Here is a 13324-nt window from a genome sequence, read left to right as displayed (position 1 = left end):
AGAAGTCCATTTGCAATAGCTAGCAAAATATAAAATTCACAGGCAACTCTCTCGGGTCCCCTCCCTCTTTGGGAGCTTTATACTCTATAAACTTTACTATAGCTTAATAAACTTTGCTTTGCTGCCCACCACTCTTTGTCTGGTCTACCTCTTCATTCTTCAACATGGCGTGACTAAGAACAGCGGGCACTAAAGGAAAAGAAATTCTGTTACAGTACCATACTGTTTTGTTTACTACAGCTTTTTAGTATAACTTGAAATCTGAAATTGTGATCTCTCCAGCTTTGTTTTTCATTTTCAAGATTGCTTTGGCAGTTCGGGGTCTTTTGTGGTTTCATACAAACTTTAGGATTATTTATTCTAGTTCTGTGAAAAATGTTGTTGGCATTTTATAAGATTCCACTTTAAAACTCTATATATAGTTTGATGAGGCACCTGGGTGGCTCAGTCGTTAAGCATCTGCCTTTGGCTCAGGTCATGATCCCAGAGTCCTGGGATCAAGCCCCGCATCAGGCTCCCTGCTCCATGGGAAGCCTGCTTCTCCCTCTCCCACTCCCCCTGCTTGTGTTCCCTCTCTCGCTGTGTCTCTCTCTGTCAAATAAATAAAATATTTTAAAAAATAAAATAAAAAATAAAACTGTATATATACTTTGAATAAACATTAAGGAAGAAGTTTAAAAGAATATACATCAAACTGTTAAGCGCTTTCCTCTGAAAAGAAGATTAGAAGAAAGGTACTAAGGGGGACTCCTGGCTGGCTGATTTGGTTAAGCATCTGCTTTTGGCTCAGGTCATGATCCTGGGGTCCTGGGATCAAGTCTGCATTGGGCTCCTTGTTCAGCAGGAAGCCTGCTTCTCCCTCTGTCTGCTGCTCCCCCCTGCTTGTGTGCTCTTTCTCAGTCTCTCTCTGACAAATAAAATCTTAAAAAAAAAAAAAGTTAAAAAATACATATATATATAATTCATGTATCCATTGTCCCAAAAGTTGTGCCTCTTTAAGTTTATCCTACAGTATACTTGCACACATGGAAAATACCACATGTACAGTGTTGTTCACTGAAGCATTGTTGTAAGAATCTGATTAAATTATAGCATATTCATAAAACTGAATCCCATATGGCTATAAAAAATGAGGAAGCTATTTTAAAATATACATATATGTATATATATACAATGGAATATTACTCAGCCATCAAAAAATGAAATCTTACCATTCACAACAAGTGGATGGAACTAGAGGATATTATGCTGAGCAAAGTAAGTCAATCAGAGAAAGACAATTATCATATGATTCCACTTATATGTGTAATTTAAGAAAACAGAAGATCATAAGGGAAGGGAAAGAAAAATAAGACAAAATCAGAGAGGAAGACAAACCATAAGAGACTCTTAGCTACAGGAAACAAACTGAGTGTTGCTGGAGGGGAGGTGGGTCAGGGGATGGGGTAACTGGTGATGGGCATTAAGGAGGGCACATGATGTTATAAGCACTGGGTGTTATATGCAACTGATGAGTAACTGAACTCTACCTCTGAAACTAATGATACACTGTATGTTAATTGAATTTAAATAAAATAAAATTCAAAAAAGAAAATAAAGTATCTATAAGATACATTATTAAAAAAAGGCAAATATAGAACAGTGTGTAGAATATGTTCTGTTGGGGTTAAATAAAGATATATATACGTATATACACACACATAAAGTTGATATGAACAACAGGAGTTAGAACTGAACAGGTCCACTTATATGTGGATTTTTTTATAAATGCAGTGCAGTACTGTAAATGTATTCTCTCTTCCATATGATTTTCTTAATAACATTTTCTCTTCTCTAGTTCAAAATATAGTAAAAATACAGTATATAATACATATAATAAACAAAATATGTGTTAACCAACTGTTTATCTTATCAGTAAGGTGTCCAGTCAAGAGTGGGCTATTAGTAGTTAAGTTTGGGAGGAGTCAAAAGTTATAAACAGATTTTTTTTTTTTAAGTAGGTTCCACGCCCAGCATGGAGTCCAACACGGGGCCTTAACCCCTGACCCTGAGATCAAGACCTGAGCTAAGATCAAGAGTCAGACACTTAACCAACTGAGCTACCCCAGTGCTCCTCAAAAGTTATACACAGATTTTTAGACTGTGCAGTTGAGTGGGGGATGGCATTCTTAAACTCTCATTGTTCAAGAGTCAACTGTATTTACACTCCTCATAGTAATAAACTTTTGGAGGAATAGAGAGAGATTGGGCAGATGAGGCAAAGGTAAAAGAAACACTCTTAATCCTGCTTAGGAATTTTCCTAATTACAACTGACCCCATCCAAAAAAAAAAAAAAATTGAAAGTTCAGGTTCACAACTAACCTTTATGAAAATCAAGACCTTTTTCTGTTGTTGTTCATAGGTAAATAAATTTGCCATTTTTAATTCAAGGAACTGCCTCATACTTAAGCCAGAGAGGTTTTACTAAAAGTATGGTAGTACTTTTTATGTCTTGTGATTTCAAATGATGTGAATATATCACCTTTCAAAAGATGAAAGAAGCTTTAAATTTCATTCTTAAAAATTAGTGGGAAAGTTCTAGCTCAAGGTGATTGCAATGGACTGAATATTTGTGTGTCCCCCCGCACACACACACATTTATAGGTTGAAATCCTACCCCCTAATGTGATGGTATTAGGAGGTGGGATCTCTGGGAGATTAGTGCCCCTATGAAAGAGACCCCAGAGAGCTCCCTTGCCACTTCCACCACGCGAGGTCACAGCAACAAGACCACCATCTATGAACCAAGAAGCTGGACCTCACCAGACATCAAATCTACCAGTGCCTTGCACTTTCCAGCCTCTAGAACTGTGAGAAATAAATTTCTGTTCTTAATAAGTTACCCAGTCTATAGTATTCTGCAGGTACAAAGATCAAGTCATTTGGATGAAATGGCAGAAATTCTGAGAAGCGGCTAAGTTCCCTATCCCCTTCTCATATGAATAGAGGGCAGCTGATCACGGCATTTCATGTCCACTTGGATATGGCTGTTGGGATTGGAGGGAAAAGGCAGAAAAGAGCCAAAAGTAACTCTGGCTCCCAAAAATAAAAATAGAGAGGAAAACATACAAGTGTGTGTGTGTGGGGGGGGGGATGTCTAGAGGCTCCTAGAACACTGATTGGCTGAACTCAGAGCCAGCTCTGTCCCAAGAGTAAAGGCCTCCTTACTTTACTTATTGCCTGCCTGCCCATCCCTTGCCCATGAATGTAAAGAATGCCAATCCACAGGAACCAACCCTGAGCCAAAGTCAGACCTCCATTAAGGGAGAGGGTTTTTGGATAATCAGACCTATACAACTGGTCTCAGATCCGTAAAAGCCCAGGCTGCCTACCTATACTAACCAACATGGTCCTTTATCCTTAAATATAAACAGACAGCCAAATATCTGAGAAAAAGTTAAAGCATGGTAGAAAAGATCAATGAGCAACAAATATTTGATCAAGAAGAAAGAGAAGATGCAAGGAACAGAAAAGAACTTTCATATATTAAAAATAGTATTCCAAAAGAGATTTAAGAGGATATTGAAGAATAGAAAACAGGCTTCTATAAAAAAAGATCAACAAGGGGTGCCTGGATGACTCAGTCGGTTGAGTATATGACTCTTGGTTTTGGCTCAGGTCATGATCTCATGGGTCATGAGTTGGAGCCCCAGTCGGGCTCCGAGCTCAGTGGGGGTCTGCTTGGCTGCTTGAAGATTCTCTCCCTCTACCCCTCCACGCACTCACACATGCAAACTCTCTAGAATATAAATAATCATTTTAAAATTTTTAATTTTAAAAAGGTCAATGAGAAAATAAGAGACCTTAAAATATGACTGTTAAAAGAAAAAACAGAAAAGCTAAGTAATAGAATTAACAGAATGAACAAGGTTAAAGACTAAATTAATGGTCTTAAAAATAAAGTTGCAGAAATGGTCAATATAACTAAATAAAGATAATGCAAGGAAGAAAAAGAAATAATATTAATAGAACAGAAGGTCATTGGGAGAAAAACTAGAATTCTCAGAATGAAGGAGTTCAAGTAGTAATGAGTATGAAAGAAAAACCATACCTAGATATATCCTCACGAAATTTTAGAATTTCAAGCATAAACAGAAAAGGTGAAAATACCCCAGAATGGTTAAAAGATAAACACAAAAAAACCCCAGGCCATCTACAAAGGAAGTAAAATTAAGCATCTAATTAGCAACACTTAAGTTTCTGTAGAAACTTAAAAGGACTTTGAATCTAGAATTCTGTATTCAGATTAATTTAACTATTCGTCAAGGGTAAGGGAAAATAATGACATGTTCAGGCCTATTGTAATGGCTAATATTTATTTTACTTACTATGAACCAGGTACTTTGAATTTTATTAACTTATTTAATCCTCAGAACAATCGAATTAATTTGATACTATTATTATCCCTGGTTTCACAAATGAGAAAAGAGAGGCATAGATAGGATGCGAAAATTGCCCAAGATTGTGCTACTCATAGGAGGCAGAGCTGGGCTTTGGACCCATGGATTTTGGCTGCAGAGTACACACTCTTACTTATGACACGATAGTGTCACTCCGTTGTTCAGGCACTCAGAAAATTCATGGCCCATGTAGCCTTTCAAAAAAAAAAATTACTTGAGGATATACTTCAGTAAGATGAAAAAGAAATTCAGGAGACAATGGCAGTGACCTAGGAATCAAGAGGTTTCAGGATGACAGCTCTGCAGGATGCCAAGGAAATCAAAATAGAAAATCAGAAAGGAGATTCTATTGTACAAATTGTATGATTAAAACACAGAAGCCCTTGATAGTAAAATGATGGTAGGTATTTTTCCCGTCAACAAGAAAAAAGAAAGGCAATTGGAAACTCAATTTTGAGCCATAGTTTGGAGCGAAAAAAAAAGAGAATGCTTGGAACATTCTCATTCTGAAGGGACAGAGTTGGTCACACAAATATTTCTGTCGATGTGAGTCCAATCACACAAGTTCCTTCTCCAATGTATGATATTTACATACTTGATACTGTAAACATACCTTGTTGGTTTTCCATTTTTAGAATTATAGGAGAAGCATGGAAAACAAGTGTATTTTCTATAGAATGGAAAGAAAATAGAAGCCTTGTTAACATACAAGAAATTGAATAAGATTAAAAAAAGAAGGGACAGGAGAGGCATATGCAAGGGAAGTAGAGAGCTGAGCTTATTTCCTCATCTTATAGAACAAAGAGTTATTTTCTTTTTAGAGCAAAGAATTATTAAATACAAATATAAAATATCCAAACTTACAAAGGTAAACACTTACATAGGTAAAAATATATCTAACCTGAACTTGGAGGTAGAAAAGGAAAGAAGAGGGATGATGAATATAAGTGCTCTAAATTCTTTACCTCTCATAGCATAAAGTCAATCGGTACTGCTCAAATTTTATAAACCAAGAAGCAGAGGTGTAATTAGAGTTTATGATGATAACTACTAGATTAAAATCAGAAATAGCTAAAAGGAGCTACATTTGAAGAGTGTTTTTGTTGCTGTTTTTTGTTTTTATCATGTACATGTATTACTTTAAAATCAGAATTGGGTCAGTGGATGGAAGGACAGATAAATGAATGGAAGTAAATAGAGAGGTGCGTGACTTTTGGGAAGAAAGGATATTTAAGCAGAAACCTGGGGAAAGAGTAAGAGTTACTCACATAAGAAGAAAGAGGAAAGAGGGCCCAGCACAGAAGCAGTTCATTGGCTGAGAAATGTAGAAAGGGAAAACTGAAATGAGTTTGGAGAGACAGACAAGAGCCAGGGCTTGTGAGCCATGATAAGGAGCTCAAAGGAGACGCTAAGGAAGTATTCTACAAAGGAGAACATGATAGTCAAGGAATCTGCCACTCAAATCTTGGAGAGAATCAGCTGCAAGGAATGTGGTTAACTGATAGCTTCTGGCTGCCACACTGCATCCACCAGTCTTCACCCTGAGGACAGTCACACTTCCCTCGGGCTGCTTCCAACCCATGACTGAGCACCGTTTAGTGGAGGTATTAGAGCCATGCCATGGACTCATCTCATGGGAGATCTGTACTCTCAGGCTTCTCATCAGACTCCTCCCTCTTTTCTTTATCTTTCACAGTATCCACACAACCATCCCCCCCCCCCCCCCCCCAAATAAATCTCTTGCACTTCTAGGCCTGTCTTGGCATTGGCTTCCCAGGGGACTTGAACTGACCCAGAGAGAGACATGAAGTCTCATTTTACTATAGAGAGTAGAATAAGGGTGGTGAGATAGAATATAGAGGAGAAATTAGGAGGCTGTTTCAGAAATCCAGGTGAGATCTTATCAAGGCCAAGCCAAAGATGGTGGAAGTAAAGAGAAGTGGATGGTTAAAATGGTATACTGAGATTAGAATTGATAGGACTTGATTTATTAGCAGGAAAGAGACAAGTCAAAGATGGTTCCAAGTTTCTGCCTGGGTTGGTTGTTTTCACAGACATAAGAAACAACTGGTTGTGGGACGCCTGGGTGGCTCAGTCGGTTAAGCGTCTGCCTTCGGCTCAGGTCATGATCCCAGGGTCCTGAGATCAAGCCCCACATTGGGGCTCCCTGCTCAGCGGGGAGCCTGCTTCTCCCTCTGCCTGTCGCTCCCCTTGCTTGTGTTCTCTCGCTCTCTCTCTGTCAAATAAATAAAATCTTTAAAAAATTAAAATTTAAAAAAAAATTTAAAAAAGAAACAATTGGTTGTTTGTCACCCCAACTCTGAGCGAGGGACAACCTTGCAGCTGATGTCGAGCCTAGGTCCCAAGAACTCATTTTCCTTTCTCTGAGCTAAGGTATTTCACACCAGCTTGAAGCAGGGGTTCCTCTAACTGTCCCTGTAGGACTCCCCATGTTCTTCATAAGGAAGAAGAATGGGGAGCTCTACACAGGGACCACCATGGCATTAAACAGTCACAATCTGTAACTATTATCCACATTACCTACTCGTTAGCCTCCTGTACTCAACTTGATGGGACACCAGCTTTAACAAACTATACCCCAGAGGCCCTATAACTTTTCTGAATCAGGAAAGTGACGAATGGAAGATGGCCTTTAGAACATGCTTAATCCAGGGGCGCCTGGGTGGCTCAGTAGTTAAGCGTCTGCCTTCGGCTCAGGTCATGATCCCAGGGTCCTGGGATCGAGCCCTGCATCAGACTCCCTGCTCCGCGGGAAGCCTGCTTCTCCCTCTCCCACTCCCCCTGCTTGTGTTCCCTCTCTTGCTATGTCTCTCTGTGTCAAATAAATAAAATCTTTAAAAAAAAAAAAAAAAAAGAACATGCTTAATCCATGTGAGTATACCGTAATGGTGCTTGGTCTATGAAATGGCCACATCACCTTCCACGTGACTTCTTAGGTTCTTAATATCTAGACGTAACATCTTGTGAACTTCTGTATTTGAGACTCCTATTTGAATTTATCTGCTTTATCCTATCTAGAGGGCCTACATGATACAAACAAATTATCAAGAATTTTGGAATAAAAATTGTTTCTTTACCTACTCTCCAGAAAATCAAAGATTCTCATTTCCTGGAATTTGACCTACAATTTGCATATTATTTTTTCCTATTTTTATTCTGACTGCCCCAAATAAAATCATAGAGACATAGAGTGCCTCTAGGATTTTTCAGAAGTTGTCACATTTTAGAAGCTTTGATAGGATGAATATTGACCCCCAATGATGTCCACATCCTAATCCCCAGAACCTGACAATGTCACCTTATATGGCAAAAGGGACTTCGCAGATATAATTAAAGATTTTGAGTTGGGAAAATTATCCTGGATTATCTAGGTGGGCCTAACATATCATAGGGTTCCTTATAAGAGGGAGGCAGGAGATAAGATAGAAACATGACAAGTGAAGCAGAGAGAGATTAAAATGATGCTACCACAAGGAATGCCAGCAGGCTCTAGACATGCAAGAGGCAAGAAATGGGTTCTCTCCTAGAGCCTCCAGAAGGTTGACACCTTGACTTTAGCCTGATGAAACTGATTTTGTACTTCTGGCTTCCGGAACTGTAAAAGAATAAATTCGTGTTGTTTTAAGTCACTAAATTTATGGTGATTTGTTTTAACAGCCATGAGAAACTAAGGACTAAAAAAACTAAAAACCTTATTTACCTTTATTCTTATCTTGTCTTGTCCCAAAAGACTTGTCCTACACGGTCAAAACAGATACCTGCAGCTCAGTGCCTCCCAGGACAACTCAGTCCTAGAAACTTCTGCTACTGCACCTATTTCTTATGATATCTCAACTGATATCCCCTCTTGGAACATGTCAAGATTACCATCATCCAAGATTACCATCATACCAGGCATCTAAAACTTCCAGGTGGTCCTAGATTGCTCCATGATATCCTCTGCCCAGAAAGCTTTGTGGAAATCCACTCACCTTTAGCTGACCAAGGCAGCTTTGCATTGAGGCCAGGGGAGGTGTTACACCTGAGCCAAAACTCCACCTAGGCCAAGACAATGAATGTGGTTTGTAGCGGCTCCTTGTTGCATCCTATCATAATAATATTGGGAACACTTAAGAATTGGGATCAGACATAAGTTTCCCAGAGTGGAAACTAAAGATCTGTTTACCAAACAGTGGCTTGGACTTCAAGATAGGCACAAGTATCATAGCATAAACAGTGCACAGACTCCCATACGGTGTCAAAACTGGAGTTCATCAACTGTTTGCTCAACAAACCCACATGCTGGAACAGAGGCTACAAAAAACCAGATGGGTTCACATTTCCCCGTGTATTCTTATAACACTGATCTAAGACATCTAGGAAAGAGAGGAGAACTAGGATTATTTCTGATAAGGGGATCTGGTAAGCTCCAATCCTCAGTATCCAGCCCACTAGGATGATTTGTATCTTCTTCAGGTGTCTGAGCAAGTCAAATCCTTTTCAAGGAATGGGAAATAGAATGTCCAGACCAGTTCAGAATGTTCAAAAATGCTCTCCTTGCCCAAGAGTTCATATTGGAATCCACCAGGAAATGTTTAAAGAATATTAATAATGTAGTAACATGCCCTAAATATAAATTTAAGTAAAAATTAAATATAAAATTCCATGTATCACTAATCTTATGTTTAATACACATGCATAGATGCATATATTTGCTTATATGTGCATATAATATACTCCTCCATAATATGTAGTATATATACATATTAACAGTGGCTAGCTCAGGATGGTGGAATTACAGGTAATTTTTACTTTCTTTGTACTTTCATAGGTTTCACAAATTTTGTTAATAAAAAAATTTCTTTATATTCAGAAAGTTTAATTTTAAAAACTAAGAATTATATATAAGATAAAATGAGAGTTAAACTAAAATAATTCAAAAAACTTTAAAATTCTGAAAGTCAAGAATTTTAAATGATAGGTTAAAAATAAATGGGTTTTATTTTGGCACTGGACCATAGTTTAAAAGTTAAAACATTAAAGTAAGTGATAAAAAGCAAAAAAAGGTGCAAGTAAAAAATCAGAAAATAAAATATCGTAAGAATATAAAATAGAATTAAAAATCCCTAAACTCTGGAAATGAGGACCTATGGTGAAGTAAGGCAAGAAGAAAACAAGGAGACAAAAGAGTAAATAGATAGAAGGTAACCGAAGAAGAAATAGAAAAAAAGTCAAAGAGCAGGTATTGTGGCAGCAAGAAATTGTTATATAGAGTCAAGATACTGAGCTAGTTAGAGTACGAAGACAAGTGAAGAAAAGGGAAAGGAGAGAGTCACATAGTAAAGAAATCCAACTCTAAACCAGCAAGTGGTCTCAGTCCTTGGTCAGGTGGTCTGGTTGAAGAAGGCTTCGTGGGGAGATCCTCTCCGGTTCTGTTGTGCTCTTCACGGACCCAAACCTTAGGGAAAGGAGCCACCCTCCTCTTCTCTTTTACCCACAGCTGTATGTGTACCAACTCCATGGACGAGGGCCGTGGCCCTGACAGAAAACAGTCTCCACCTTTCAGAAGCTTCAGTACCTATGACCATTTGGCCCCTGGAAACTACTGGCCTCTTACATGCCATAGCAAAATAATAGGCTTCCTCCTGAACAACCATTTACAACTTTGTTTTAGGTCACTCATTTATTTACCAAACACATATAGCCTACTGTCTAGTGACTTGCCACTCTTCAGAGCAACCTTGCCTCGTGACCCAATCTAAAGAAGATTCCCTATATCACTTTCTCTTATAATATTCTGTTCTTGCTTCATAGACTTTTCATAATTTGGAATAGTGTATTTCTTCTCTTAATGTCTATTTCTCTTAGATTATACACTTCACAAGAAGAGAAATCACATTCCTTTGTTTATCGTTAGAGAATTCAGTATCGGTATTTAGTAGGCGCTCAACATTTATTGGATGGATGGCTGGGAGGACGGATGGGAGGACGGATGGGAGGATCGGTGTGTAGATATATGGGTAGATATAGGAATATACCAAGCCCTGTGCTATCGGTATTATTTACCTTTGTAGCCCAGCACTTCCTATAGGGCTTGGTATATAATGTGGTTCTATAAATTCGTTGGCTATATCCTAGGCACTGGAGATGAAACAATGCGTAGACCACTGTTCCATCTTTTCAGAAGTCCAATTTTAGGGAAAGAAATATATAAATTAATAATTACAGCAAGGTGAGATATACCATATGTTAGAAATACAAACCAAGCTCTGTGACTAGGATGGAGGAGAATGTGCTTAACTCCTCATGTAGTACAAAGTAGATCCTTGAAGGAAGCTGTACTTGAGTGGGGTCTTAAAGTATGCCAAGAAATTTCCTGAATAAAGAACAGAGGAAAAGCAATCCAGAAGATGATCTGTAAAGATAAAGAAAGGATCATCTGAGGGATCATGAGTCATTCAACATGGCTGCAAACACAAAGTGCAACAGCGTAGCAACAGATGAGCCTGGAACGAGGACAAAGGCCAGGCTGCACTCAAATATTTTAGCTTTGTCTTGTAAGTGACGACAAGACTTGGGATGACAAGGCTGAGAAGAACATGATCAGATCTGCATTTTAGAGAGATCAGTCCAGCCAAAGTATAGCTAATAATTTGGAAGGGCAAGGAGTAGACACTAGTTAGAATTCGTGTGAGAAGTGATGAGGAATTGAATGTGGAAGTGGCAGGGGAAAGAGAAGGGATAAATAATGGGATATTAAAAAGATAGAATAGCCAAAAGGAGAGAGTTACCAGTGGGATGTAGAGATGAATGGAGAGGGAATCCCGTGGATGACTCACAGGTTTCTGACTTGAGCACTGGGGTGAACCACAGTGACAAAAACTGGGAGGGGAAAGAAGAGGAGAATGTTTGGGGATATGTTGCCTTTTAGGTTCCCCAACCTGGAATGATATAGTAATTAAAAAGAGAAGTCTGTAACTCATGGCAGTAATCAGAGGTCAGGATGAGATTTGGCAATGATTAGTTCACAGATGATAGTTACAGATATGGGTAGAGAATTGCCCAGGGAACAGAGAAGGGAGAAGAGAAAGGGACTGAGAAAGAGAAAGGGACCCCCTTGTGGGCATTCATTTCAATATCAAATTATGGCTTATTTGGTGTAGATTTCTCCCACCGATTTAATTTTAATAACTTAGTTCTTCACTCTAATTAGAGAATTCCTTAATTTAATTTTAGCAACTTATATGCAATGGTGACACTATTGTTGTTTACAATAACTCAAGGCTAATACTTTAATCCTTTTATGTTTTAATTATTTGTTCATGTAACTAACATATTGCACAAATCATGGTCATTTTGTACCTTTCGTTTAATTAAGATAGGTTGACACAGACGAACCTTGAATGATTTCCTCCTTGCCTCTTCTTCCTCTTGTCCACTATTGTTTTTATTACTCAAATATTATCACAACTGTGCCCTGCTTGAGAGAGAGAGAGAAAGTCACCTGGCAAGTTGCCATTTCAAAGTTCTTAAAGAGCTGCTAGAACAAAAATCCACAAAACAGAGCAAGTTAAGAGTTATTAGCAAATTCATAAACTGAGAGAAGTTCATAAAGGTCAAACTTCCCTGAGAGAAATTCATAAAGGTCAAACTCCCTATTTTCATTCCAAAGAGTCACCTACTTATGTCATTGATGATGGGTTTTGTTGTACAGCCAATAGATTAATGCCCATGTGATTTGAATTAATTTACAGAGGCATTTATGCTTCAAAAAATAAGAACATCCAGAAGAAAGATTTGTTTAAATAGTTAAAGGTACTTGCTAAAATACTACAAGGGTTTGGGCAGTTCTGTAGACAACTTCAGGAGAAAAATCTGTCCTTTAACAGCTTCGTAATCTCATGAGGAAAAACTTCCTTCCATTTGCTCATATTTGTAATAAAAATTGTGGCAGTGTCATGAAGTAATTTTCTAACTAATGAAATGGCATTAAAATATTCAAATTATCATTATCTTTTGTACTAGGAATTTTTAAAGAAGCGTGGAGATTGAATTTCTTTAGCAAGAGGCACAAAATACCTTGATGTTAGTTTGGAGAAAAATTATGTAAGAAAATCCATGAGGCACTTAAAAATTCTCTTAGAGGGGCACCTGGATGGCACAACTGGTTAAGCTTCCCACACTTAGTTTCAGCTCAGGTCATGATCTCAGAGTTGTGAGACTGAATCCCTCATTGGGCTCCATGCTCAGCAGAGTCTGCTTAAGACTCTCTCCCCTCTACCTCTGCTCACCACCACCCCCCTACCATGTGCTCTCTCCCTCTCAAATAAATAAGTCTTTAAAAAAAATAAAGATTCTCTTGGACACTGAAAATCAATAGGACACGGGTGCCTGGGTGGCTCAGTCGTTGTCTGCCTTCGGCTCAGGTCATGATCCTGGAGTCCTGGGATCATGCCCCACGTCAGGCTCCCTGCTCAGCAGGAAGCCCATTTCTCCCTCTCCCACACCCCCTGTTTGTGTTCCCTCTCTTGTTGTCTCTCTCGTTGTTTGTTAAGATAAATAAAATCTTAAAAAAAAAAAAGAAAATCAATAGGACATGTACAAATCAGAAGGCAGAGCTATTCTGTGTATACCATGTGGCACCTCCAAAGTTGCCCAGGATTTAAGGCAAAGTGGTAGCTACTTAAATGATTTGAGAGTCATTTATATCTGCCTGATAAGTGCTCGCTTCGGTAGCACATATACTAAAATAATATCTGCCTGATTAGAAAAAGGGATGATGGGAATGAGACAGAGTTTTTCTACTGTTTCATTTCTTGAATCCTGGCCTTCCCTGAGAGAAGTCAGCAGCGGGAGATGAAAGTCTTTCTCAACCCCACTCTGA

General features: G+C 38.5%; 1 long non-coding RNA gene across 1 annotated transcript; it reads right to left on the bottom strand.

The window, feature by feature from the left end:
- Positions 1-886: 886 nt before the first annotated feature.
- Positions 887-12309, bottom strand: LOC118008938. Its single transcript, XR_004678778.1, has 3 exons — positions 11839-12309; positions 10704-10855; positions 887-921 (listed from the first exon to the last, which is right to left on the bottom strand). It is a non-coding gene; the product is annotated as an uncharacterized LOC118008938 (long non-coding RNA).
- Between the last annotated feature and the right edge of the window lie 1015 nt (positions 12310-13324).

The sequence above is a fragment of the Mirounga leonina genome, unplaced genomic scaffold (assembly GCF_011800145.1).
Source record: "Mirounga leonina isolate KUSES-001 unplaced genomic scaffold, KU_Mleo_1.0 Mir_126, whole genome shotgun sequence".
NCBI lineage: Eukaryota > Metazoa > Chordata > Mammalia > Carnivora > Phocidae > Mirounga > Mirounga leonina.
This window is presented reverse-complemented; position numbering and strand designations above follow the sequence as displayed.